The sequence below is a fragment of the Phyllostomus discolor genome, chromosome 5 (genome assembly GCF_004126475.2).
Source record: "Phyllostomus discolor isolate MPI-MPIP mPhyDis1 chromosome 5, mPhyDis1.pri.v3, whole genome shotgun sequence".
NCBI classification, from domain to species: Eukaryota; Metazoa; Chordata; class Mammalia; order Chiroptera; family Phyllostomidae; genus Phyllostomus; species Phyllostomus discolor.
The window spans coordinates 10,588,993-10,615,180 of record NC_040907.2 but is presented as its reverse complement, the minus strand read 5'-3'; the positions used below and the strand labels follow the sequence as shown (position 1 = coordinate 10,615,180).

The 26,188-nt window shown below is 57.3% G+C and overlaps 1 protein-coding gene across 1 annotated transcript in view; it reads right to left on the bottom strand.

The window, feature by feature from the left end:
• The window catches only part of IGSF21 (immunoglobin superfamily member 21), a 229,286-nt gene that overhangs the window by 158,448 nt on the left and 44,650 nt on the right, over positions 1-26,188 (bottom strand). The window lies entirely within an intron of this gene.

The window sequence follows — 26,188 nt, the reverse complement described above, 5'->3', positions numbered from 1 at the left end:
ACCCAGGCTCGCTTGACTCCAACGCAAGTGCTGGAACACCAGGACCTTCTGCTGCTGGAAACCAGGGGAGGGAGAGACAGATGCGCGTGATGGAGAAGGGGAAGCCCGAGGCGGCCCCCTGAGATGCCGGGGAGGAAGGGAAGCTGCTGGGTCAACTCCCGGCACAGGCAGGTGCTGCATGCTCGGGGTCGGGCACGCCGGCGCCCTGAACAAAGGCCTTCCGCTCTCACCCCGTCCACCCCTGGTCCCTCTCCAAGGACCGCTGAGGGGCCAGAACCACCGCCCGCCCCAAGGCCAGATGCCCAGGATGCAAACAGACCTGAGCATCAGAAACAAGGAAGCGGGGACGGGATCGAGCCCAAACAGATGCCAAGTTCAGAAGAGAATCGCAGGGAAGCAGTGACAAGTGAGGGATTCAGTAGAAAAGCATCCAAATAACATGAGAAAAACAAAGCCAGATGGGCCCGGCCTCCCCGACCGGCGGGGCTGCCACCGGCCAGCCGCGTGAGGGGCTGCCCCAGTGCCCCCTGCCCAGCTGCCTTAGTGGACGTCATGCCCTTTGCCCGGAATGCCCTCTCTCTACTCTACACCCCCCACCATCAGCGTGAACCCTAGCACAGTCGGCTCCCCTGTCGGAGTCCTGCTCTGGCGACTGGGGCTCCCTCACCCCAGTCTCTGCTGTTCCTCCTGGTGAGCCCCCTGCACCCAAGCTTATCCCTCCGATCATTTCCTTCCTGGGGGCACCAGATGTCACAGGTCATAGGTTATAAGGCACCAACCTCAGCTGGCACGGTGGGGATGGCTGACGTACTGGGGCTTCTTGTGTACCTGGCTCTCGGTCACGGGGAGGGAGACTGAGGCACAGAGAAGGAAGCCGCCTGGTGAGATGGGCACTGTTATTCCCACTGGACACGTGTGGCTCAGAGAGGGCAAGCAACTGGCCCGAGGTCACGTAGCCAGAAACCGTGAGAAGCAGAATCAGAAGCCTGAGACTAAGCCCAGTGCTCTGGGCCGCCAAGTGCCTGGCACACAGTAGGTGCTTCGTGAGGGATGGGTGAAGGGAGGCTGGGTCACCTAGGATGGTATCACCATCCTTTTTTTAAAGCCAGCATGTCCTCCTTCTGGGTTCCTGGAGCTCCTCAGGGTCGTCCCACCATCCGAAGCCCCTCTGCAGGGCAGAGAAGACGGGAAGGGGACACGCAAGCTGCTTTGTCCACTGTGACGGCGCGCCAGCCCTGGCAGGCCAGCCCCGATGCCCGCTAGCTTCCCCAGTGGATCTGGCTGCCGCTGACCCAGGGTAACCCGGCCTTCCCCTCAATCACAGGCCCAGATCGCCCGCTGACAGGGCCCTGCCCAGAGCCCCCTCGCCCCGGGGAGATGACGTGATAGCGCCCGTGTTTTACAAGCTCCCAAATCCCTGATAAGAGCCGGCCAGTCGGCTGGCTCTGGAGAGATAAGGCAATGCCCCCCTCTCCCTGCCTGGGCTCTGGCTGAGTACTGAGCCCCGGTGCCGAAGCAAAGAAAGACGGGGCCAGGACCAGCGTCTGATGAGCCCCTGCTCTGGTCACCACGGCCCCCTCGGGGCCCCCGCAGACAGACATTACAGCAGCCACAGGACAGGCGGGTGGGCCCCGCTTGGCAAGTGAAAGGAGGTGACAGGAACTGCATTCTTAGCTGAGGATCCCCCGTCAGGGATTTTGGCAAATGTTTACCGAATGCTACTATGTGCCAGGGCTGTGAGCATATCACACACACGCACGTGCACACACACACACACACACACACACCCTTGCCTCCAACAACCCCCAGGGGGCTGTGCTCATATCCCCGTTTCATGCAGGAGAAACTAAGGTATGACGAGGGCAACCAGTGTCTGCCAGGGGCTGGGCTCCGAGGAACGGACTGTGAGACCAGAGGGTGTGCAGAGGGTTCGTGGGGTGTCTGGGGCCGGCACCCACGCAGGAGTGCAGAAGGAGAACTAGGCAGAGGGGAGCGGGGCTGGGGTGTCTCAGCCAGTCCCACTGGGGCCCCTGGAGCAGAGGTGACCCTCCAAAGGTGCCCTGAACTGTGGCAGGAAAGCGGGATTTCTGTTTCCATCCAGCAGTCAGGGGGTGGGGCTGCCTCTGTGCAGGCACAACGTGGGGTTAGGCGGTGGTCTTCCAGGGCTGGTAGACAGGCTCCGCTGGGGACAGCACCTGGGGAACGAGGGCCCGGGACCCCAAAGGGTCAGCCCACCTGATTACGTTTGAACCGACAGTCTGGCCCGTCTGATTGGCCCCGCCCCGCCTCTGAATCACTGCACGAAACCATCTTGCAGAATAAACTTGGGTCCAAATTGAGTTTTCTGCTCTTTTGAGAGAGAGAGACTAAGGGAGCAAGTGGGACATACCTGTGCCAAAGGCAGGCGACTTTGGCTTCTGGGCCTGGCTCTGCCGCTGCCCAGCTGTGGCCTGAGCCTCTGGTTCAATGCTGGGAGGGGTCCAGCCGGACCCCCTGCCTCTCTGTCCTGATCCTCACCCGGCAGCTCTCTCGGACCCTTGCAGGGACCCCCACCCCTCACCCCTGCAGCAGCAGGGAGCCTGTGCGGGCCCCATCACCCCAGCTCCAGAGGCCGGGCCAGGGGTTGCATCAGCTCCACCAACGGAAGGGCAGGCCTTAAGGGCAAAGTCTCCAGGAGCAGACGACCCCGGTTCAAATCTCAGCTCTGACACGTTCCAGCTGTGTGTCTCGAGCCAGTGACCGCTTCTCTGCGCCTCAGTTCCCACCTGTAACCGAGAACCATAGTAACGTCACCTTCCTTCCAGGAACCTGAGCTAACTCTCATAAAGCATTCGGTACGGCGCCCAGCACGCTGGAAGCCCCAGAGCATCAGCTGTCCCCACTGTCACCCAGCCGAGGGTGGTGCCAGCCTGGCCAGGTGGGTCTGCGCCATCCTCTCCCGTCACACTGACAACTTCCAAGAATGTTCAAGTTCTAAGACGTCGCCATTATTCATTTGCCTTCTCTTCCTCCCCGTATATTTATACGTATTTTGTGAGGCTGTGGTAAGAGTCCCCACTCCCAGCTAGCGGCTCAGCCTCCCCTGCAGTGATCTAATCAAAAGCCGTATTTTACCGGCATGCGCTAAGCCAAAGGCCATATTTCACGGGGGCAACCTCATCAGCGAACTGTATTTCCAAGGTGGGGGATCTAAATGCGTGGTTATATTTCATGGCTTGAGATCTAATCTCAGGACCATGTTTTACAGCATGGATCTAATCCCAGGGGCATGCTTCATGGTTGGGAGACCAGAGCAGTTAAAAAAATGCGACCTTTTCCTCTTCTTCTTTTTCTTTCTTTTTTTAAATTTATGTTTCGAGAAATTATCCTAACAAGCCAGAACTTTTCAAGCAGTTAGGTCACTAGTAAAAAGTAGTGTCTTGCCCTGGCTGGTGTGGCTCAGTGGTTTAAGTGCCGGCCTGCAAGCCAAAGCGTCACCAGTTCAATCCCCAGTCAGGGCACATGCCCGGGTTGCAGGCCAGGTCCCCAGTAGGGGGTGCACAAGAGGCAACCACACATTGGTGTTTCTCTCCCTCTCTTTCTCCCTCCCTTCCCCTCTCTCTAAAAAGAAATAAATATTTTTTTTCTCTTAAAAGTAGCATCTTTGCTAAATGCCGATTCTTCCGGTCCTCTCCAGTGTCACAAAAACCTCTTGGGACATAATCAGGTTTGCTGAGTTCATCTCAAATCTAGGAGGGACCTCCAGATTCAATGTCTAAGCGGGACTGTAATTCCTCATTCATTCATTCACTCATTCAACAAATATTCTGAGTGCCTGCCTAGTGCCAAGAGCTGGCCTCGGAATCAGTGGTCCAGAGGGAACAAGATATTTACTACGCATTACAGACTGAATGTTTTTGTGCGTCACTCGCCCATATTCATACGTGGAAGGCCTGCCCCCAAAGTTATGGTATTTGGAGGTGGGGCCTTTGGGAGGTGATTAGATTTGGATGAGGTTGAGGTTGGGGCCCCGTCATGGGATTAGTGTCCTCAGAAGAAGAGAAAGACCAGAGTTCGTTTTCTCTCTCTCTCTCTGTCTCTCTCTCTCCCTCCCTCTCTCTCTCTCTCCCCTCCCTCTCTCTCTCTCTCTCCCTCCCTCTCTCTCTCCCTCCCTCTCTCTCTCCCTCTCTCTCTCTCTCCCTCTCTCTCTCTCTGCCACGTAAGGACACCGGGAGAAGGTGGCCGAAGGGAAGCCAGGAAGAGGATTACCATCAGGAACTAAATCTGCTGGAACCCTTTCCCTGAATGTCAAGTTTCCAGACCTGTGAGAAAGGAAGGTCTGTGGTCTTCCGTTACAGTAGCCCAGCTGGCTGAGACGCCACCCTTGCCTTCCAGATACCGCTCTACGAGGAGACGCAGGCAGTCAACACCGAGTCACAGAGGGGTGATACGACGGGGGTCGGTGCACCGAAGAAAGGGAGAGGGGCCGTGAACCTCGCTCGAGGCCCCAGGCCAGCAGGGACACCCCCCTTGGCAACTGCCATAGAAATGGGGACCTGAAGGAGGAGCAGGGGCGGATGACACTAGGTGGGTCAGGAAGGACAGGAGAGCGGAGAAGTGAATCCTAGGTAACAAGAAAGGCATAGGCAGGGTTAGATGGAGCCTGTTCATTCAGAAGGACAGAGAGACTGCTGGCTTGAGGGGAGGCTGGAGAGGTGGGCACACCCAGGTGTCTGGAGGAAAGACCCCAATCCTGACCCTTCTGAGCTGCAGGGCTGGGGCCGGAGCTAACCAACTGGACTGGGCCATGCAGTCGTCCCTCGAGGGTTTTATAAAAACCCCGAGATACAGTGAAGCTGCAATAAGTGAACCTTGATACAGTGAGGGACGGCTGTACACTTCCCTGGTGAGTACCCATATCGAATTTTCTATGTTGCTAAAATTACAGAGGTATAAGAGTGTAGAAAGTGTTTAAGAGCATATGACGTGTTTATAAGAGTGTGGGAAAAGTTAATAAGAGAGTGGGAAAGGTTTATAGGCATGTGGGAAGGGTTTATGAAGCCTTAAAATATATATAAATAATAAAATAAATAGAACACCGCTACTTTGTGGATTTTCACCTATCTCGGGGCGGGGGGGGGGGGCTCTCTGGAACGTAACTCCCAGGATAGGTGAGGGGCCACTGCAATTGCCTCATCTGTGAAATGGGATCATCATAGTATTGACTTCAGAAGATGTTAAACGTGTTTGTGTAACTAAAGGGAGCTACCGAACCTCTAGGGAATGATTAGATTAGCATCTTTTTTAAAAAGGGATTCGGCTAACAGCTACTTGGAGAATGGAGTCTAGGAAGACGAGAAAGGAAGCAAGGGGCCTGGCTAGGAGGCTACTGAAGACATTCAAGGGAGAGATGCTGGGCTCTGTGGTTGAGCCAGGGGGACAGCAGGGGACAGCTCTCAGTGATATTTGGGGGGCGGGGGGGCGGGGTTTATAGTCCTCGGTGAGAACTGGGGCGTGGAGCGTGAGGGCGAGGGAAGGGTAGAGAGCGACTTCCAGGGACGGGGCTTTGAGACAGAGGGGACCGTCCCGTCCCTCAGTAGTCCCAGGGAGGGAAGACGGGGAGAAACCCAGGCAGAGAGAGAGAGACTGACTGACATTCTACAACCCATTCCCCAATCATCCCGCAGCTGGCTGCTGGGGGATAGATTTACAGGCCCCCCTCCCTCCCTGCCTCCCCCCTAATAGCTTTGCCTCCCCCAAGCCAATTTCGAGTGAATCAGTCTCCCAGGTAGACAATGGGAAGATGTTCCAATACAATAAGTGTTTGGGGACGGGGGAAATGAAGGCTTCTGGGGAGCTCAGAAAATTCCCATTTAAATATCACAGCTCATCACTCACCTCATTGCCAGCGCGTGCACGCAGGCCCCTCTCGCATAATCTTTCACAAAGCGCGGTGCTGTGGCATTCTGCAGAGCACTCTCACCCACTTTACGGCACCGGGTTCTCGCCACAGCGCCGGGGGCGGGGCGGGGGGAGTCGCGCAGCGGCGTGCCTACTCCACGGATGGGCACACCGAGGCTCAGAGGCGGGGGAGGGGGGAACGGCACGCACAGCGATGGAGGAGCGGTGCAGCGGCGGCCACTCTAACCATGGCAAAGGCACATGGAGCCCTTGCTCTGGGCCTGCAACCCCGAGAGGCATTTTAGACGTTGTGATTGATTCGCCCTTACAGAAACTCTTGGAGATGGGTACTCTTATCATCCCCATTTTCAGAGGGGGAAACCGAGGCACGGAGACACAAGATCACACAGCTAGTAAAGTGCGGACGCTGGGATCCTGACCCAGGAAGCCTCCCCCCACAGTCCGTCTCTAGCCACCAGGTGACGTGTCCTCGCAATGAGGAAGAAGGGCCCTCTCAGGGCTGCCCCGTGTCCCTGTCACGATGCCTCAGCTGTGCACGGGCCATGTAAATGCCTAAGAGACGCCGGTGGGAATTACAAATCTACGCAGATGCTGCCTGGAGGAATGCAGCCAGAACACGCTTTGTTTCATGTCCCCCCCCCGATCCCTGAGTTCTATATTGGGGAACCACTTCGAAGTTCGGGCAGGGGCGTATTTCCTTCCTAGAAGGTCATGGAAATAAGCTTCCAGCTTCCCAGCCCACATCCCAGCCACGGACAGAAGCACGGACTGTGCGTGTACCTGACATTCTGCTAGCCCCCCGATCCTGGGTGCAGCCCCCAGAGGGGCCCGTCGGCCCCACACATTGTCCAGTCTGTGGGGACACGTTAATCCCTTTCTGCAAGGGTGAGCCACCGCAGGCTTTGGACCTATACAAAAGATGGGATCGATTGTCTTAAAATTAACAAGGAGGATTTAGACGATTAGACGTGCTGTGCATAAGACAGGACACACACCCCGTGGAAGGGATACGTGGTGGCTGACTGCCCCTCGCGGGGATAGGAGAGGGGGCCATCACCCACCCCCACTGTGGAAAATGCACAGGAACAGACAGTTAGTCCTCCCGCCTCCGGGGAAGACGCCAGCAGAAACGTGGGTGGACCTCTCTCTCTGCTAGAGGGTAAGTTTCCCGACACCCAAATCTGCTCCTCGCTGGGGCAGCCTGGCGCGCGCCCTCCCTGCAGGACAAGAAGCCCGAAAGCCTGTCCCTGGACAGCAGCCCGTGTGCAGTGGGGGCCGAGATGGGTCTTATTTAGATCACGTGCGAGGAAAGTGATTAAACGTTCAGAGGGATTAATTTACGAGGAAAGATTAAAGGAACTAAATCTGTGTGGCTTGGCTCAACCATGACCAAGACTGGGGACTTGGGGGCCCTTGTCCAAATATTTAAGGAAAGCGGAGATCCTGGGAAGGGGGAGCGGGGAGGGTGGTGTGGCCCAGAAGAAAGAAATGAGGGGGAAGGAGACCAGGGTGGACGACTAGTGAAATTAGCGTGTCTCTCGGCCTCTGAAATAACGGCTGATGCAGGTGCTCATTCTGTGTGAAGCCCGAGGCCAGGAAGCTGGACGGACAAAACGGGATTTAATGGGCTATGGCTGGTGATGTCTGCTTTCCAGATGGGGAAACTGAGGCACAGCCAGGGACAGTTACGTGCCCAGAGTCACATGGCTAATGAGGATCATCATGTGAACCCACGCTGGTCTGCCTCTTCCCCATTGCGCCAAGTTACCTTGCAGTCATTCGGACTATTGTTCAGCAAACGCCCTCTTCCCTCTTTCTCTGCGGGCAGAGCAGTCTTCCCCACTCGTTCAGCTGGGGCGTGGTCATGTGACTTGTTCTGGCCAATGGGACGTTCGATGCCAGCAAAATCTCAAAAATGGGCTTGCACAATGGGATTCACTCTCTCTCCTGCACTCTGCCTTCCCTGGCGGGGACCCCAGAATGATCACACGTGGGGCTGAGTTCATCTCAACCTGCAACCCTAACCCTAGCCCCCTGGACCCACAGAGCTGCCCAGCAGACAGAGCCCAGCCGGGCCCAGATCGCTGACCCCCACCCACCCAGCCACAGAGTCACGTCATGAGCCCGAGCGATGATGCTTTAAGCCGCGGAGAGTGGAGCTAGGTATCGTGGCGATTGGTGTTGTGTAGCTCATGACCCTGGCCTGCGGCTCCAGGCCTCCCGTGGCCAGGGCTCGGGCTTGCTTTCCAGGCTCACCTCTGACTTCATGCCCACTGTTGCCAGATGCACGAGATTCTTGTTGCTTCTGGAACATTCTTTGGGCAGTCACGTATGTGGTTCACGTGCATTCACTTTTGTTGCCTCTAGTGAGGTGTAATTTATATAAAATTAAAGTCAGCGATTCACAGCTATGGCCCGTTCTCATGGGGAACAGAGCCCCAGAGCCCCACATCTCAGAGGTGGAAGGGGCCTCAGTAAATGGACTGAAGCCACAGAATGAAGCACCTTTATTTTATTATCAACGGGGAAACTGAGTCTCAGAGAGGGGATGTGTAGTAGAGCTAGGCGGCTTGACTCCCTAGCTTAGCGCTCTGTCCACTGCCCCAGTGGCACCCTCAGACCTCCGGGGGAGGAAGCCCCTTCAGCCAGCCGGCAGGTTCTGACTCGGAGTTCAAGGCAAGACCATGCCTCGGCCAGGGGAATCATCCCTCAGGCGTTCCTGAGGTTACTGAGGTGAGGGCAGCGGGCTGGCAGGGGTGGGGCGGGATGGCTTCCTGTAATCTTGGACCTCCGGTCCACAGCAGGCGGAGAGGGTGAGGTCTCATCTGCTGGTTGAGGACAGGGACAGCAGCCATGGCCTTGGGACCCATGTGATTCATCAGGGGAAGGAGAGAAGAGGGCGTGGGGGCCTAGAGCCCCCCGGGTCACGTGGACGGACACAGACATGAAATCCACAGGCAATTTCACCGCGGAGAGGCCTCCAACCTTCTTAGGCACGTTGGCCTAGTTTCCACCTCTTTGTACTGACCTTAGCTTCTGGAAGGAACCAGGGACAGCTCGGTACACAGCTCGGTGCACAGCTCAGAAGAAAGGATGGAATGCGGAATGAGTCTCATGTTTCATTCATTCATTCATTCACTCATGCATGCATTCGTTCATTCAACAGCGATGACCAAGGCAGACAGTCTTTTTCCTCCTGAGACTCCCAGTCACTCCGTTACAGCTCTGGCAGCTGCTCCCAGGGAAGACGGGGGTCCATGACAGCCCGTCCCAGGCAGGCACGGCCCAGGCCCGGGTGCCAGGGAAGTAGAGACAAGTCACCGGTGAGAGACCCTCCCCGGACACAGCGGTGAGCGCTTCCGCTTTCTGGCGGTGAGGCAGTGTGGCCTGTCGGACACTCGGGCTCTGTCCCTGTCAGCGAAGGGCTCAGACCTGCATTGAAGGACAGCAACCCGGGGGGCCTGGCCGAGGACAGACGGGCCCCGATCTGCGTCTCCGCCCAGCCCTGCAACTTCACAGCTGGGAAACGTTGAGCAATTTTCTTAACTCTTCTGACTCCACCCTCCTCACTGAAAGCTGAGCTCACCAGCCACAAATGAGTGCACGCCACAGTCCCACCCAGTGTCCTGTTCAAGGACAGCAGTGGCACTGAGTTGGGGACGTGTGCTTCCTAAAGGCCCAGGACCCCACCTGGGGGGGCCCAAAGACATGCTCCCAGATGTACCCGGAAAGGTCAGTATCTTCAGAAGCCCTCCTCCGCCCCGGCCACCAACCCGTGCAAACACTGGGTAAACAAATTCAAGAGAGAACCAGCTGACGCTCTGTCCCATCGGGGCGGAGGGACACCTTCCCACGGCATGGTAGGGCCTCTCCGTTAGGAGCAGGAAGGGGCTCGAAATCAAGGGCAGGACTCTGAGAATGGAGAGAGAACATTCACTACCCCACTGAGTCCTCACCACAGTCTACAGGTCCTTGGTATCACCATCACAGACAGAGCCAGCCGGGTTGCTCAAGCCACAAAATCCTGGGCCAGAGCAGCGCTGGAGTCAGCACGCGTGGTGCCCTGAGAAAACGCACCTGTCACCTCGATGTCACAGCCATCATCAGACAAGTGGCTAAGTGGGGCTGTGGCTCCTATCTGGTGTCACCAGAGCAGTGCACTCTCTGTCACGTGAAGGAGGGGCCGTGGGAGATGCCAGGCAGGTGCTAAACGGTGCCAGCATGCACCCGCCCAACCACCGAGCGCCCACCCGCTCCTGCAGCATCAGGTGGGGACCGGGGGAGGGGGAGGGGGCGGACGTGAGGAGCAGAAGCCTGTGCTCCAGCAGAAGGGAGGCCCCAGGGAGTGCAGGAGTCACGGATGGGGCGACTGTCACCCAGGGGGCAGGACCCCCTGCCCAGGTCCCACGGGCAGGCGCTTCAACCAGCGCCCGACTCCTGGTCATCGCTGCCTCCCCAGAAGGGGAAGAAGGGGAGCCCCAACAACAGACACCGAAATGCTGAGCTCAGGGTCGGTCCCCCGTGCTCTCACCCTTCCCTGGCTGTGTCTCCCGGACCCCTTCTTGGCCCGCACCTCGGACCTTCCGCACTGTGTTTTATCACAGAACACTATGAACCCACTAATCGTGTGATCTGGGGGTGAGCTGCTTTGTCTTCCCGGGCCTCAGCATCCCCTTGCGTGAAATGGCGAGGACACGGCAACCCAGTGCGCCAGGTACCGGGGCTACTGTCCCGCCCGGGTGCCGGGAACGGACCATTTGTTCACTAAACGAGAATTTACGGAGCGCGCACAGTTCGCCAGGCACCGGTCCAGAGGGTACGGACCCAGGGAAGGGTGAGCTTACAGTCCAGGGGACCACAGCCAAGCAAACCCCCGAGACATGTGTTACATGTGGTGTACCGTGTCCTGTGTGTTTGTGTTTGTCATGCAACGTCCCGTCAGGAGGTCATGAGTGCTATGGAGCCACGCAGCAGGGAAGGGGACGGACAGTGAAAGGGGTGGGAGGGGCCTTCTAGATGGAAAGGCCAGGCGGCAGTGACCTTGGTGGACAGACCCCGAGGAGGGGAGGGAGGGAGGGAGCCAGGTACGCGGACACCGGGGATGCAAGGGCAACGCCGAGCAAGGGCGGCGAATGCTCGGGGAGTTACTCATCATCGTCGTTATTATTCACAAGTTTACTATTGTTCACTCATGTAACACGTGCTGTGGGCCTGAAAGATGGGACCCGGGCTTCCAAAGCATCGCCGCCCGTAGGTGGTCATGCCTCCTCCGGCGACCCTCACCTGCAGGGCACCTCCCCCTCCCCCTCGCCAGAGCCTGCTTCCCAAGATCAACGGCAGCCCCACCCCGCCCGGGGCCCCCGGCTCATTCATTCAGGCTGGGTGCCCAAGGCCCCTGAAAATGTTCTACTTTTGATTGTCTTACAACTGGGGAAAAATAACATCATAAGAATGAGTATATAACCATGCATCCAGCCTAAATTGTATTTGCTTTTATGCCAATGTGGCTGTAAGTTATGCACTGTAATAATTTTATGTCGGGGTGCAGCCCAGGGGAGTAGTGCTGGGCCTCTGAGAGTCTCACGGGGCTCCTCTCTGTGGGGTGGGGGGGGCAGGCCCCGTCTGTGCCCCCCAGGACCTGGGAAGGACACCTGTTGAGCTGCCACGAGCCCCTGCCGCCTGCAGCACCCCTTGACCACGAGTGCCTGCGCCCAGCCTGGACGGGCACCGGGCACCGGCGGCCTGCTGCTGCCTGTCCCCACTCCCAAGTCTCACTCCTGCAAACCACGCACGGGAGCTGCCGCCTCCACTTCTTGTGAGTCCCCTTCCGCCCCTTAAATCTGGGGAAGCGGTGATTTAATATTAATATTTATTCATGTACTCAATTCTTTCCCTGTTAAATAATTTCTCAGCTGTCGGAGGCTTCTGAAGGCTAATTTAAAACAGGTGTCATGGTTATCTAACTTATGCCCTCAGATTCTCCGAGAGAGGGGATGGGGGGGGGCCCTGGGTAATACCGGCGGCAGACCACCTCTGCGAGCAGACCCCCAGGGTGGGAGGCGGCGGGGGCCCACGTCGCCGGCTTGCCGGAGAAGCTGACACCAGCTTAACTCCGGGAGGGAGGCGGATCGGGCAGGAAGGGGAATTCGGGAGAAAGAGAGAGAAAAGGACTTTTGAGGTCTTGCTGATCCAGCCGCACAGGCAGAATAATAATAATAGAATAACAGCTGATACTTGCACAGAATGTAACACGATGCCTGGCAGCGTTTCGTGCGTTTTGCATAGATTCACTCATGTAACGCTGACACAACCCCAGTGGGTTCCCGGGTGTCATCCCAATTCACAGGTCAGGAAACTGAGGCCACGGGAGGCTGCAGGCCTTGCCCGATATCACGTGATAGCAAGAGGCAGGTCAGGGGCGTGAATCCAGGGAGACAGACGTGAGGCCGGAACCTGAGTCTCCCCCTGGATGGCCGAGAGACCTCTCCAGGGTCCCACTCCTCACATGTCAAACGCAGGAAATACAGCTTAATCGGGATGGGCCACCAAGAGGGTAAGGAGACCCGGGCAAGACTCGGCTGCGTGCATCGTGGGCTGGCCTGCAGCAAGGCTGCCAGAGAGGACAGGGGTTTGCCATATCGCAGGGACTCAGGAGACATGGTCCCCTCCACACTGTCCTTCCTCCAGGCCTGGGCTTGTTCTTTCCGCCCCATCCCCCCCCACCCCACTTCCCTTCTCTCTTTCCCGACAACCTCACACTTCAAGGTTACGGCGGTTACAGCTGATTGAAATCTAAGCGGCGGCTCCAGCCCTGGCCACCGGGAGCCTGCGAAACGAAGGCGAGACTCGTCCCTTGGTGGCTGCCGCCTTCACATCCCACAGACCGGCGATTCCCGGCACGCTGGCCCTCTGGGAGGCCCCTCCGCCGGAGCCTCCGCCGCTTTCCACAGACTCACCGACCTCGGGGCCTCTCCACCCACCCAGCCACCCACCTCGAGGTTCACACGGAGATTTTCATCGCCTCCTTCACCCGCCAAGAAGCTTGATTTGCTATCGGATACGAGTTGAAGACAACAGGCACATTGAGCGTGGCTTTTTTTTAAAAGGTTTTTTTTTTAAAGATCTTATTTATTTAGTTTTAGAGAGAGAAGGGAGGGAGATAGAGAGAGAGAGAAACATCAATGTGTGGTTGCTGGGGGCTATGGCCTGCAACCCAGGCATGTACCCTGACTGGGAATCGAACCTGCAATGCTTTGGTTTGCAGCCCGTGCTCAATCCATTGAGCTACGCCAGCCAGAGTGAGCGTGGCTTTTAAATGTACACGCGCCACCTCCTCCAGTCCCATCTCTAAGACACCGGCCTCCCGGCTCGTACAGGGTCATTGCTCTGAAGGGAGGCTCCCAGCGTGCGTGGCCAGGACGAGAGGGGAGTAAGACGTTCAATCACGGCTCAGGCACCGTGCAAGCCCATGCAAATTGACAGAGTGCAGGCCGCGAGAATGAGTGTGTTTGTAAACAGAGATGAGGTGGGGGCAAGGCAGTCATCAGCTGGAAAAAAACTCCATCTGAGAACGCTTGTGAGTGGGCAATGACCTGTGTTTATGGTTTTTGCACACGTGAGGTGGGTACAGACAGACTCATGTGTGTGCACTGATGTGTGCGTGGGTGCACGTGAATGCACCCACACACACACGAGTTCTCACCGGTCATCTCTGGGCATGTCCTCTGAGCTCTGTTGGGTCTTTCTGGGCAGAGGCAAAACCTCGAGCCCTGACCCTCCTGCCCCGTGGCCTGGGCCCGTCAGAAAGTGCCCACTGACTTGATTACGTCTGGCTCATGATCCTCCAAGGCCACCAGAGCCCATGCCACCCTTAGTTTATGGAAGGTGCTGTCCCCAAAATTCACTTACAAGTTAGCTTCTGGGGTCAAGCAATACACCTTCCCAGGGAAGTGGTGTCCGCGGGCGCAGCAAGGCCGTGGGGGGAAGCACGGACACCGAGAACGGCAAACCCCAGCAAGTGGCTGAACCATGCCGCTTCCTCGTCGGTAAAAGGGAGGAATAAAAATATCCGCCAACCTCAAGCGGGCCGGAAATGAAAGAACATAATGCATGTCGAGTGGCCAGCGCCCAGGAAGCACTCGGGAAACTGTAGCTATTGTTATCGTTGCTAATGCTGTAGCTGCATTGCTATCACTACTGATGGTGGTCAGGGACCCAGGGTAGCCCCCCAGAGCCTCCTCAATGTGGGGGGCGGGGTAGCTGACTAAGTTTTATTTGTATCTGTGGCTGCCGATGATGAGAAACGCTATGTCCTTGGGAATTGCTCTATGTTCTCAGTTCTCTGTTGGGACCTAGCGAGTCACCCTACCTCGCCCAGGCAGGGGAGAGAAGCTCTCCAGAGTTTGGCGGGGGGGGGGGGGGGGGGGAGGTGGGGGGAATGGGGAGGAAGATTGTGGGGGGGTGGGGAGGAAGATGAGGAGGGGAGCATACTCTTCAACTCCAAGACACGTAAACTCTCCACGTCAATGAAAAAGGATTTCTCCTCGGAACATTAATTCCTGATGCGCATCCACCACGTGCCAGGAGGTGCCCTAAGTTCATGGTGTCCTTCAGTCTCGACAGCGGGTCTGGGAGGCAGGCCTCATCACCCCATTTTCCACAGGGAGCTTCTAAGGCTCGGAGAAGCAGAGTCAGTCACGGCCAAAGTCACCCTGCCGAGGCTGGTGGAGCCCAGGCTGGAACTCAGGTCTGTTTGACTCCCATGCAGGCTCCCAGGTCCTGGACTTGGCTGTGATGCCCCCCAGGTGTCTAAAGCATGACGCCTCAGGTGCCTGGGTGTTCACAGCTCAGGCGTTTGTCAACCGAGGATGCAGTTAACTCCCCACGCAGTTACCTGATCCAACAAAAAGTTCTGTCTTTTCTAAAGCAGTTCATTCCCGTGGGGCTGCCTCACAGATCTGCCCTGTCCCCGCCCTCTAGACAGGGCCCCTGGCCTGGGGAGCAGGAGGGTGGTCCCCAGCCAGGCTCACCGCCGCCTGTGCGTAGTTAACACCTTGGACGTCTCTGAGCCTCCTTCTGCAGGTGCCTAAGTCCAAGTCAGTCACCAGCCGCTCTTCCTCCACAGGGCAGGGTGAGGGGGGCACGCGGCCAGGGGGATGAGCCCCCCCCCAGGGGTGCTCAGGGGCTGGTGGGGAGCCAGCATCCGACAGAGGCACCGGCCTGTCCGACGTGATCTAGCACCAGGGCACTGGCCTCCACCAGCGGCGGCCCCTGGGCCTCTCCGCTGAGAGGGCTGGGAGGATTAATATTAGCACAATCATTTTAATCAGGGTGTGATTAACAGGCACATGCATAATTCACCCGGCTCTCCCCTCCGCCTTGCTCCTTGCTCGCAGAGGTGGACAGAACACGGCACGGGCTCATTAGCTCTCCGCCCCTCCCCCGCCCTCCTTTGTGCTGGGGGAGGCAGACTCCCAACGAGCAGGCCCTCTTGGGAAGGAGGGTCTGGAGCATCCTCGGCTCTGGGGACCCCCTGCAAGGGGCGGTACAGGGGCGGCAGGACCTCTCCCAGGCCCTCCCCAGAACACTTCCAGCCGAGAGAGAAGGACTTGGAGGAATGGTTTCAGGCTGACACCTCCCTCTTGCCCCCCACCGTGACCCCTGGACTTCTACACCCGACCCCAGCCTCCCCAGGTCCTTGCAGGGGCTGCCCTTTTCCTCCAGCGTCAACTTGCTCTGAACCCTCCAAGGCTCTTGCTCCATTCCCTCCCTCACATCCACGGAGGCTAACTCCACATGCGTACTCCCCACTGGGTGAAACAGGGGGCCTGTTGTTTGTCTTCAAACCGCCTCTTCACCCTGAGATTAGACCAACTGCCAGAGCTGGAAAGGCCTGTGTACATCAAGCAACCCGATCCCTACAGACTAGAACGAGGAAACAGAGCCCAGAGAAGGTAAGTGACTTGCCCGAGACTGCACAGCACACGCATGGCAGAAGAGCTGAGACAGGGCTCTGAGTTTTGGGCCCTCAGGAGAGAGTGCTTTACTGAAAGTCCAGATGAGGGTCACACAGATATCTGAGTGGTGTGAGTGTGTGTGTGTATGTGTGTGTGTGTGAGTGTGTCAGGGGCAGGGGAAGCACAGGGAGGTTGAAACCAGGTTTGGCGACTTACTGTGTGACTTCCAACAAGTTACTCATCCTCTCTGAGCCTTGGTCATGTCACCTGCAAAAGGACAGGGTCCCACCTCAGGGGACTGGGGTGATAAAAATAGTGAAAAAGCATCTAGCCCGGCGTGTCGCAGACCGTAAGTGTGCACTCGATAAATGGTACCATCGGGCTCAGATGGGCCCCCAGAAGCAGATCTGAGACAAGGATTCAAGTGCAGGTAGTTCATCTGGGGGGCAATTCCGGGGAACACTACCAGGGCCCCGGGGAAGCCAGGCAAAGTGGGCAGCCATGGCCCAGCGCCCTGGGCAACAGTGGGAGCCAGCGTGGAACATGAGCCTCCGAGCCACCCCACCCAAGGGCAGAAGGCCCTGGGCAACCAAGGGGCAAGTGGGCTCTGCCAGCACAGAGCGCCCCAGGCACAGGGCGCCGGAGCTGGCGGGCGAGATCGGGCCGTGTGCCCCGCAGTAAGGAGAGCACGGGGACCTGAGTGGGTCCCGAGAGCACCCGCTGCACCATGCAACAGCTTTTTGGATAATCAGGGACTCGGGGACCCCCGGGTGCTCTCATCCGTCCCCTTGTGCCTCAGACCCACTCGTCCCCCTCACTTCAAAGCCTGCGTCTGGTCCGCAGCAGGAGAGCGGTAATGAGGCGTGACGGTTTGGGACCAGATAAAAGAAACTCTGCCCATCTGTGAAGATGCGCAGACACTGCCCATGGGACTGGAGGAGCCTGAGTGACTCTCTCCCGGATGGAGCCCCCCCGGGACTCTCTGGAGACGCAGGGGAGCCGGAGCTGCTCAGATTCAGGACAACGTCAGTGCACAGAACCCCACGCCCCAGGCACTTCCGCCCGCGAGCTGTGTCCCCTCCTGGAACTCGGCGGTGACTGCTGGGGGGCGGGGCGTGGAGCCACAGACAACGGGGCCGAGCTTCCGGGAGCATCCATGTGTGTGAGGCCTTGTTCTTACATTCAGATAAAGCCGCTACGTCCTTGTAACAGATCACTCCTCAAAGTGATCAAACTACGGACACACGCAAGCACAGGGCGAATCCCAAAAGCGTCACGCTGAGCGACAGCAGCCAGAGCAGAAAACACAGACTCTGGTTCCCCTAACGGGAAATCCTAGCAAAGGCCAACACACGGTGACTGGGAGGGGACCCATGGTTTTCTGGGCCCAGGGACGGAGACAGAGGCACGCAGGGACCTTGGTGGCGGCCGTTTTTACTACACTTGTCAAGGCCCGCTCATTGGACGGTTAAAAGCAGTGACTTTTTTTGTAGGTAAGTTATACCTCAGCTGAAGCTGATCCAACAAATAAAAGACAGAAGAAAACTCAGTGTATCTCCAAGTGGGATGCTGTGTAGATCAAGTCTCTCTCTCTCTCTCTCTCTCTCTCGCACACACACACACACACACACACACACCACAGAGCTGCTTCACTGGTGGGGAGAGTACACACCTTGGAATCCAGGCAAGTTTACTTTCAAATGCCAGCTCTGTGCTGTTGCAAGTTCTATACTCCGGGCAAGCCACCTCGCCTCCACAAGCCGCAGTCTTCTTGCGTGTGCAATAATGCCGTGGACCGAACTGTGTCCCCCCTGAACGCCTATGCTGAAGCCCGAATCCCCAGTGTGACTGGACTCGGAGGTCAGGCTTTTAGCAGGTAATTAAGGAATTATGGGGAAATGAAGTCCCAAGGGTAGGGTCCTAATCTGATAGGACTGGTGGCCTTATAAGGACAGACCTCTCCCTCCCTCTCTCCCTCTCTCTCTCTCTCTCTCTCCCTCTCTCTCCTTGAAGATGCACCAAGAAGAGGGCTTGTGAGCAGACAGCAAGGTGGCCATCCACAAGCCATGAAGAGAGCCCTCGCCAGACACTGACCATGATCTTCAAGACCATGAGAAAATAAAAGTCTGTTGTTAATGCGACCCGTTCTGCGGTGATTTGTTCTGGCAGCCCCAGCTGACTGAGACAGATGGGGATACTAATTCTGCAGTATTGCTGTATGTATTATAATATATTATAATATATATTACCTATATAGCGAGGATAACTGAGATGACAGATACATCAGTGCCTTCCTCCAGGACACTCAGGTGCTTAGTAAACTTCAATTACTTAATACAAGGTTGTAGGTAGATACTTTCCAGCTCAGGCAACAGGAAACCTCAACTCCACTTGGCTGAAACGGTGTTGAAAATTTATGATCTCACATAAGAAATCCTGAGCTAGGGGAATTCTAGGGCTGATCAATTCAGCAGCCTAGGCCCTCATCCAGGTCCCAAGTCTCATTTATCTTTCTTTCCCTGCCATCCTTGGCCTGTTAGCCAAGTCCCCCTCATGGCTGCAAAGTGGCTGCAGCAATACCAGCCATTAACTGCAGCCACAACTCTGTCCTGGGAAGAAGAAGAGGGACCATGTCTTCCCAAGGGCCTCTTTTCTCAGATGCCCCCTTGCAGACTTCTCATTGGCCAGAACTGTGTTAGGTGCCCATAACTCCACCAATCACTGGCAGAGGGAACAAGACAGCCAAAATTGGCTTAGCTTGAGACCAATCATGACTGAGTCTTTGCAGCTGGAGGAGGGGCTGCCTCTCTTGTGCACATGGCGGAAGGCGAACTCCTGAACAAAACTGAACTCTTGTTAGGAAGGAAGAATGAGCGAGAATGGTTGTGAGGTAGATGGCCAACAGCAAGTGTGACAAGAACTACTAACGGCTGTGTGTATGGAGTGTGCATGACGAGTCTCGTGACTCATCCCACTCTAGCAGGTTTTACGAATCCCCATTCTACCGCAGAGGAAAATGAGGCTCAGAGAAGAAAAGTCACTTGAACAGGTCACGTGGCTAGTGAGTGGCGGTGCCAGAACTAGAATTTTCCGTCTCTGAGGACTGGGCCCTTAACCTCTCTGCTAGGCCACCACACCGTCGGCGCGGCCAAGACTTCATCTGGTTTGATTCTTGCCCTTGCTGGGAACTCGGGCCCGGCAGGCGCTTCCTGGTCCAGGGCAGGGAGGAGAGGAACCTCCCCTCCAGGTCGCTGCGGGAAGCCTGGGCCCCTGCAGTCTGTCCCACGGCCCCTGGCTCAGGGAGGTCCGGCGAGTCCTACCAAATCGTTTCTAAGTGAAGCGACAGGTGCTCCCTTTCTGAGCTGTTCCTTGCACCATGGATAGATTCTCACTGAGCCTAGGAAGGTTCTGGAAAGAAGGGGTCTTGAGGTCTTAGGACCCACTGGTTCCTCCTCATGCCCCACGTGACAGCAATCTCTCTGGGGCCTCTGAAGTCCACGCTCTGCACCTGGCCTTCCCCCCCACCCCAGAGCCTCCCCCGTGCAGCCTCCCCCCTGGGCCTGCAAGTCTGCTCTCCCCTGGCCTCCCACCCAGAACACCCTCCTGCCCAACCCCACACATCCACCCGACCGGACCCCCTTAAGTCCACCTCCTTCAGGGAGCCCTTCCTGATGGTGCCACCTACTCTGACCTCTGTCCTCTCTGAGCGCGAGGGCAATCATAGACAGGGCCGACGGTCCCAGATCTGCAGCCGTGGGAAGGGAGGACGTCTAGTGACGTAAAATGACATTGATTTCCTCAGCTCGCATGAAAGCCAGGAGAGCAATGTGGTTAAAAACAAGAGCTATAGAGTTAGCCGGTCTTAGGTTCAAATCCCGGTTCTGATCATTGTTGCTATGCAACCTTTAGGAAGTCACTTAACCTCTCTGTGCTTCCTTTTCCCCATCTAGTGAATGGCAGAGGGTTATGTAAGGTTAAAAAAAAACACACACATAGAATAAAATCAAGCAAGTAGATACATATTAGGCATTTCTACCTATTGAATCACACCCTCTAGGAGCGAAGCCCTAGACTTTGCATTTTAGTTTTTTATTTTAAGATTTTGTTTATTTATTTTTAGAGAGGGAAGGGAGGGAGAAAGACAGAGCGAGAGAAACATCAATGTGCGGTGGCTGGGGGTCATGGCCTGAAACCTGGGCATGTACCCTGACTGGGAATCAAACCTGCGACACTTTGGTTCGCAGCCCGCACTCAATCCACTGAGCTACGCCTGCCAGGGGCATTTTAGTTTTAAGTACCATCCCCCAATGCGGGTTCATTTGTAGCCAGCCAGCCAGGGCTCCAAGTCGGCCGTTCGGAAACCACTGACCTTCTCCCACACTGGAGTCCAGAATCCCTGCTCAGAATGACTCTTGACTTTCTTTGGCCCATAGCACATTCCTCAGCTAGACCCTTGGTCCCTGCCTCCTCTTCTCACCTCACCCCTGTCCCTTGTCCCCTGCCGTTGACTGCCTCTTTTCATCATGGTGCAGCATTTCCCAAACACAGCGTGTAGGTTCGGTTGCGCCTTTGCCCAGGCTGTTCCCTCTCACTGGGATGCCCTTCCCCGCCTTCCCCACCGTGACAACATCACCACTGCTACGGACTGGGTGAGCATGGCATGCTGGGGGCCTTGCCAGTTTGGGGTGGGACGCAGGGCTGTGTGACCCCCAGGCACGCGTGCTTGCCCATGAGCTGCATTGCCTCCCCCACCTCGGTACGTCCACCCGCTCTGTTGAGGCCGTCCTGGTTGCATGGCCTACAGTTAATGCATCCTCTGCCCACACTTACAGACACCCTGCTGCACTCCTGGCTGTGTTTTCAGTCATTTCCAGGCTTGTCCGCCACCCCCACTGGTCGGGCTGCTTATCTCCAGCACCAAGCACCCACACTGGGGACCCCTGATGCTTCAGCACCAGGAATCCCGTTTATAATCCTTTCCCCCCTTCTCAGGACTCGGAGATTTGAAAGCTCGCTCTCCTTACCAAATAAGCAGCACACATTCCCAGCAATAAGCTCATTTCCACTTTGTTAATCAGGCGTAACTAACGGCCAGTGAGAAAAGGAACTCCCTGGCCTGAGCTGGGAGTGGTGGGGCGGGGAGCCTGCTCCAGCTACAGCAGAGACACTGGCTGACCTGGCCCGCCGTGCCACTGTCCTCGGGCAGTAGAAGGAGCAAAGGAGGCATACGCTTTCCCTGAGGTCTCAGGACAGAATGGAGTCAGCCCTTGAACCCCGGGGTGGCTTTGTGAATCAGAAAGAGCAGCAGACCCCCAGCAGCACGGCTGGCCTATCAGTCAGCGTTGGAAAGAGGGGAGGAGGACCGCAAAACAGGAAGAAGGAGGAAATATCGTCTGGACTTTGCCTTCCACGGCTCCCGGACAAAGACAAGGGCGTGCCCCAGGCCAGTGGCTCCCCAGCTCTCTGCTCTTCCCTCCACTCCGGACCGACACTGGGCCAGGCTTCCAAAGCTGCTGACCGAGGGCCCGCAGACTCGCCACCTGCTGCGAGTCCTGCCTCGGAGACCCAGCCTGGAGGGCGTGGTCAGCCTGCGCCAGCAGGGCCTTTCCGTGTCCTGAGTCCTCCGCTGGGGGCCCTTGGAGAGAACCGCTGAGTAAACAGCAGTTCCCCCATAACCGTCATCGCTCATTAAACATTAACACTGTCCATTTGCTCGTATGTGAGCGTGCCCTCCCTGGGGAGCACCGGGAAAGCTCCCAGCCTCTCCCTTCCCTGCTCGGTTCTTACAACCCCCCAGGGGGCTCCCTCAGAGCTGCCCACCAGCGCCAGGACCAGCCCCTACCCCACCCCGGCCCCAGAGCTTGGTGTTGCTTACAGATGGTGTTTATGCAGGTTCAAATCCCAGCTTCGTCACTTACCAGCTGGGTGACCTTGGGCATGCGACTGGATTCCCTCGGCTGCAAATGGGCAAAACACCGTTCGTGCTAAGTCAAGTCACGGGTCTGATGTGACCGTGTGGGTTGAGTGCCCGGTGCGTCACGGGTTAATTATGATACGTGGCCATGCCTTTCCAGTTTCAGGTTTCACCCTGTCCCTCACGCAGCGACAGGGCACCTCAGGAAAAGGGTGGGAGGGGGACAGGGGACATAAAATACCGGCGTCTCCTGGTGCATCCAGCTGCGGTGACATCACAGGGATCCAGTGGTCCAGCTCTAGGCCGGCCCCTCTGTCCTCGGAGCCCCTCGCCGAGTGGCGACGACTCAGGGTGTGGGGAGGGGTGTGCGCTGCGGAGCAGCCCGGACACCGAGCTGAGCTGAGTGATGCTTTGATATCATAGCGAGTCTTATTTATGCAGCGACGTGTGTGTTCAGCGTGCTGCTAAGTCCTTAAGCTGCCCAGTACCGGCCATAAATGCCTCCATATATCACCCTGAAGTCCCTTCCTGGGTAGTTTAAAAGAATGAGAGGTGACTTAATGGCAGTGTTTAAGGGTTATTATATATAAGCTAACGGCCACGTGCTCTTCCGGGGTGTGCAGGGGGACGGGGACGGGACCCCGGCAGCGAGGAGGGCAGAGACCCTCCTCGGGGCTCAGAGAGTTCACCACGTCTCCACCCCACCCCCACCCAAAGGCAGGGGGCAGGACCCACTGAACCTGCAAAGCGCCCTCAGCCTAAGGGAGACATTTTGGACCCTGACCTCTTCATTGTCTTGTTGAGCCACTTCCATCCAAGGTGGTCCCCAGGACCAAGCCCCACCACCATCTTGCTGATGGCCTCACTCATCTTTCCCCCCTGCTCAGGACACTCCTTCCTGGCAGCCCCCCCCGCCCCCAACACTGGGACGCCTCTCTCTGCAAGCCCAGCCTCAGCCAGGACGCCTGTGGTGGACCCAGTGGGTACTGATGAGGGACGTGACTGGTCTTGCTGGGCCACGTGGCTGTCCACTCGGCAAGCACTTAGTGTCCTGGTCCGACTCCAGCAAACACTCGTGTGTCTGCCTGTTTCCAGGGAAGGGGGGGTCTGCTTGCCGGAAGGATCTGCCACGCTGCCTTCCAATTGCAACCATTCCGGATACTTCGCAGAGTGGAAGGTGAGACCGCCCCGTGAAGGTGGTCTCTGCTCTCCGGCTCACTGCCCTCGAGCATGCTGGGCCTCCCCCAGCAATGCCCTCCAAGGCCCCTCCGCTCCCCCTGCACAGCTTCCCCACTTCCCAGACTCAGATACGAGCCAGCACGTCCTTTAATGCCCCCCTCCCCCATTCCGGCCTTGGAGGACGGCGGGGCCTGTCTATTCCAGCTGCCCCTCCAGACCGCGAGCCCCTGCGAGCAAAGACCGAACAAACTCATCTCTGCGTCCCCTCCCTCGTGTCCTGGCTGCTTGATAAACAGCCGTTATTCACCAACTCCCGCCGGCCACAGAACACCGGGTCCCCGCTGCCGGCCTGACGCGGCGCTTCGCGTCTCACAGACATCGGCTCACGTTGTCCCGGCGCAACCCCGCCCGCCAGCTGCGACCAGCCTCCCTGTCAGACGCGTGACTTGCCCAAGGTCACCCTGCTGCCGCGCGAAGTGCCAGGACTTGCTCATGGGGCCGCTCGGAGAGACTCCCAAGTCTGCCACGTCCCCCCTCCGCACGGCACTGTCTCCCGAGACGAGTCAGGGGAACGGGGCAAAGAGAGCATTCCATGCTCTGGCTCAGACCGGATTCCAGATATTCAAGCTGGGGAATTTAGGAAGGCTCTACGACACGGTGAGAAAAATACACAGGTAAGATTCTTTAAAAAGCAACAGAAAAAAATACATAATACTCTGTTATGGGCTGAACTACATTCCCCCAAAATTCACACGCCGAAGCCCTAAGCCCCAATACTTGGTAACGTGGCTGCACTCGGAGACGGGGTTTTGGGGGAGGGGAGGGGGTCAAGATGTGGCCTTCAGGGCGGGCCCCCCTCCGGTCTGACTGGTGCGCGTCTACAGAGGGGCCATCGGGACACACGGAGTCACCAGTAACGCGCACCCACAGAGCACAGACCACATGGGGACACAGTGAGAAGACAGCCAGCCTCAGGGAAGACAACCAAGCAGAGGAGCCTCGGAAGAAACCAACCCCGCCGACACCTTGACCTTGGACTTCCAGCCTCCAGAACTCTGAGGAGATACATTTCTGTTGCTGAGATGCCTAGTCTGTGGCACTGTGTGGTGGCAGCCTGAACAGACTTATACGGTCTCTTGTGAGAAGTAATATCCCTAATGTATGAGATTTCCTAGAAATCGATAAGACCAATAAACTAATATTAACAGTGGGCAAAGAACACGATAGATATTCACCAAAAAAATACAATGGCTCATATTCTAAGAAAAGATGCTCAGCCTCACTCATGATCAGTTAAAACCTCACATCTCCCACTCATCGGGGGAGGCACGTTCCCAACGGTTCGCTGCCACCTCATGTGGCGAGACAGGGGGCACTGGGGAGGGGCTCTCCAGGGGCGCCAGCGGGAGTGTAAGTTGTGCAACCCTAAAGGCAGTTATTGGGCACCGTCCCATAGAAAGGAAGAAGGGAAGAAAAGGGGGGGGGGGAGGAAATGAAATGTGTGCTCAGAGTCAGTCAGGTTTGGGGTCCAGTCCCAGCTCTGCCACGTTCTAGCTGCACGACCTTGGGCAGTCTCTTCCCCTGCCTGTGCCTCAGTTTCCTCCTCAGTAAAGGGCACAGGGAGGGCACGTTCCTCGGAGAGTGCTCCACGGACGGGCCAGGGTTGGGCCGCTGTTACTGTTATCGTCTTCACCCTTCCGTGGGCCGGCCGCAGGGCAGCCTCGGATCGGAAGGATTCTGAGACGTTCTTCACACCCTTCGCTTTCTTCCGTCCAGTGATTCACCGATTGAACAGCTGAACGGGATTTGAGAGAAACGATGGCCGTCGCTGTATTTCACGTGTCATACAAACACATTTCAGGGATCAGGAAACATCCGTTAGAGCCAGACCCCCGAGGCCGGGTGTGCGAGTTATGATTTCCATCCTGACCCCAGCAGGTGCCCGCCCTGGGCTGGCCTCGCTCTCTGAAGTTGGAGAAGACCTGGGGGCGGGGGAGGGGGCGGACACTTCCGTTCCTTCCTGTCTCCCAGCCCAAAGGGGCAGGGCATGGGGGGTGGACCCCCCCCCCCCCCACAGCAAAGCTGGCTGCATCAGAGACGTTCTCAGCAGCTGGTGACCAGCAGAGCCCAGCACAGACCTCGGGCCTTCTGACCCCAGGATACAGCACCCAGACTCAGCCCCAGCACCCTCCAGCACCGAGGAGACCCCCTCAGTGCTGAAGGGTCACCCCGGAGTGACCGGGGACCGGGATTTAACTTCCCCACACCCACATCCTGTGGAGTCAACTTCAAAACACCCTCCAGCTACCACCATGACGGGCCCCTCCCGCAGCGAGGCCCCATTGTGGGTCTGCCTCAGCCCCTGGCCAGCCAAGTCCAAAGACCCCCTGCCTCCAGGACCTCCAATCCTGTCCTTTTCCAAAGGAGTGCCCCCCGCCCCCTATCAGCGTGATCTGTAGGTCAAACACTGGTGAGTTTCCCATCTTCGGCTTGCCAAAGCCTCAGCGACAAGGATGACAGAACGAGCGTTTATTGAGTGCCCGCAATGTGATAGGACCCACGCTACATCCCTAATAGGTATCACTGAACCCTCTCAGGGGGGTACGACGATTCTCTTTCGCAGCCGAGAAAAGGGAGGTTCAGAGAGGTGCAGTGACACGCCCAAGGTCACGCTCGCGGCCTTCCAAGGGGAAGCTGCTGCGATTCAAACCCGGGCACGCTTCACTGGCTCGATTCCAAAGCCTTGGCGCCTTTGGTGCCCTCGCTTTGCCTCCAGCACTAAAAGCTTCATAAATATTTGGCCACTGAACACAAGGACGGAGCCTCACTCCGCCGCCACGTGAGACGGTCGCCGTGTGAGCTGGGAACACATCTGTCTGGCATCTGCCTTCCTTCCGAGCCGCCGTTCCGCTTTGTTTTTAATGCCGGTTTCATCGCTTTTCTACCCTTTCAAGTCCTGGCAGGCCCCCCGGCCAGCGGGTTCTGGAGGGCTCCGACTCGCCTGTTCTCCTGCCATCGGGGGCCGCTTGGAACAAGCACAAGCAGTGTGAGCATCTGCTCTGGCCTCCGCCTGGGCAGCCCCGGGCACGGGGGCCGGGAGGAAGGTTAGCAAGCCTTTTGGTGGCTTAGGCACACGTTTGGGACCTTGGCAGGTGTCCATGGGCCCAGAGAAGAGAGCAGGACGTGGGACTCACGCCCGGGCTGGCGTCTCAGCTCTGCTGTCTGCTCACTGCCTCAG